The sequence below is a fragment of the Megalops cyprinoides genome, chromosome 4, assembly GCF_013368585.1.
Source record: "Megalops cyprinoides isolate fMegCyp1 chromosome 4, fMegCyp1.pri, whole genome shotgun sequence".
NCBI classification, from domain to species: Eukaryota; Metazoa; Chordata; class Actinopteri; order Elopiformes; family Megalopidae; genus Megalops; species Megalops cyprinoides.
Window position 1 is genome coordinate 2,501 of NC_050586.1, and position 2,557 is coordinate 5,057.

A 2,557-nucleotide genomic window follows, 5' to 3' on the forward strand; every position below is an offset into this window, starting at 1 on the left:
TAACCCTAACCCTAACCATTCCACATCCAACGGTACCACCCATGACTCTCTATGACTTACTGTTCCCAAGATACAGAAAAAACAAAGTTTTTTTGGACATATCTCCGGACTCGAACGTGGTACACGCTCGAAAGTGGAACCAATGGAAAGCCCATACCCGAAAATGGGGGGATAGGACATGGTCCCATGTCTCTAGCTCATTGCGTTCTTGAGATATCACTCTCCAAAAGGATCGTCACTTTGACGATCGTGGTTATTACCCCTTTACCTAACCCTAACCCTAACCCTAACCCTAACCCTAACCCTAACCCTAACCCTAACCCTAACCCTAACCCTAACCCTAACCCTAACCCTTTTCCTCTGACGAAGCTGATACGCGAAACGTTAGGAGTTTGTCTTGTTATTTTGAGATACAAGCAATTTGGACAAAGTTGTGTGTCTTTTCTTTTTTTAAAAAAGTTTTTATTAAAAGTTTAAACAAAAAAGTACAATTTTAATCTGATTAGTCACAAGAGGCTTCCCCCACCACCTGTAAAGAGAAGAAAGGTGAAAAAGTTAAATACAGCGGAAGGAGACCTGAAGGCCGGGGCCTGTTGGATTCCCCCAGGGGCAGTGGATCCCGTTCTGGGCAGGAGAACTTTAAACTGAGCATTGCTCACTCCCTGGTAACCATCTTGTGGTTTCTCTCTTGAACTTTATGCCACGGACGGAAGTAACACAAAGCCATCCTGGGACCGCACGCCAAGAGAACCTTCTTCTCGTACCCACCAGCCGAAAGGAGAAAGGAAGGGTGAGAGCCCTGAAAGGGGAAAACCTGTTTCTTATCACAGTGGTGTTTAGGCCTGTAACTGTTCAGATTAAAATTTGGAATGTTGTTAAAGAATAGATACATGGCTTTGGCCAATATTCAGAATGAAGACACTGTTGAGGCTGTACAGGAGAACCTTCCCCCTCCCTCTCTCCCCTCCCTTGCACCTTCTGTTCCTCCAAGGCTTAACAAACAAACAACAAAGGAATATTTCAAACTCATGCAAGCAATCCATCACATTCAAATAGTAAATCAGGCAGTGGAGTCCAAAACATTTCCCAAAGGTATGATGAGGCAAGTGAATAAATTAACAGTTTTCATAAAGCCATCCTCTCCTTCTGAGCAAACTAAAAACAAAGTGAAGGAGAACACTTTGAGATGGATGGACACTAACATGACAATATTACAAATGCACTACGACGGAGTGATTGCCTCAATCACTCAGTCATTGGGCCCTTTTGATCAGGAGGCCTTCAATATGGCAATAGTTTGGGCCAAGGCCCGCTACAAACATAAGTTTAATAGAATGATCTGTGAAAGAGTGATGGAATTGCTTACACCCCAGACTACAACACCACATTCTAGGACGCCTGGCACTACTTCACCTACCTTGTGTCCCCAGATGCATATGAGTCCAGTTGAGATGACTGATATGGATGCTCCGCCTCTGACTGTACCTACCTATGCCCAGGTAGTTGCGGGCCAACAGGGCCCCATTAGTAGGCCTGCTACCCCCAGGCAGTCTTGCCCTATAGCTGCAACACATAATGGTGAAACAGGAACCCTGAAAAAAGAAACAATGAAACTTACCTCTGATGAGAATTCCTCCGTGTGCGTGCCGCCTGCAGCTCAGTCGAGCACCCTACAACAGAAAAACAAAATTTTAGTACAAGCAGAAATTCATCACCATCCTGCTGAGAATATATCTGTGGTACCTACCTGTAGGCCGGGCCAGGTGGGCCGTAAAGCTGACAATGGGGCCACCCTGGGAGATACAGAACAATCTCAGTTTGATACAGCTTCACATGTACCTGATATTACACTGTCCCACACAGGCTTAGACTCACCTGCCACTTCTGGGGCATGCTGGGAGGTCCGAGTGGGGGACGGTGAGGAGGGGGACCTGGTTCAGAAACAGGATAATCAAATCACTTTGCCGGAAAATGCTTCTGCAGCTTCTGTTGTTTTGGGAAAACAGAGCAATGTCAGTATAAGTACAAATGACATGATTTTGGCTTTATCACCTACAGGCAGGTCTAGTTCAACCAGACAGACCGATGTCCAGTCTCCAGCACAGCACTTACCCCCGCGGGGGGAGCCTCTCTCCGAATCCGTGACTCTGGGGGTGGTACAGGACATGATGAAAGGGGCAAATAAAGGGCAAAATCCCATGAATCGACCCCAATCTGAGTCCTCCCCTCAAACCCTAAGAGACACGGTCTCGGAGAGAGAGCCTGTTTTCTACCCCAGGGGCCACCCACGGTCAGATCGCAAACTCTATGACTGGCGCTTTACAGCAGAGAAGCCAATAATTTTCATTGGTGATTCAAATTTGAAAAGAATTCCTTCATTTAAAAATGAACAAATTCAAATTGATAGTTATCCAGGCGCCACATTCTACCACATTAATGGCGTGCTCAAAAACTGCCCAGTCTTCCAGTCCACGCAAAAAGTGATCCTTTCTTTGGGGATCAACAATAAAGATCAGGATCCTAGAAAAACAGCAATTAAACAGTTACAGCAATTACT

At 45.7% G+C, this 2,557-nt stretch overlaps 1 long non-coding RNA gene across 1 annotated transcript; it reads right to left on the minus strand.

Annotated features, from left to right (window-relative positions):
* Positions 1-570: 570 nt before the first annotated feature.
* Positions 571-2,047, minus strand: LOC118776011. Its single transcript, XR_005004910.1, has 3 exons — positions 1,876-2,047; positions 1,748-1,793; positions 571-1,670 (listed from the first exon to the last, which is right to left on the minus strand). It is a non-coding gene; the product is annotated as an uncharacterized LOC118776011 (long non-coding RNA).
* Positions 2,048-2,557: the final 510 nt, after the last annotated feature.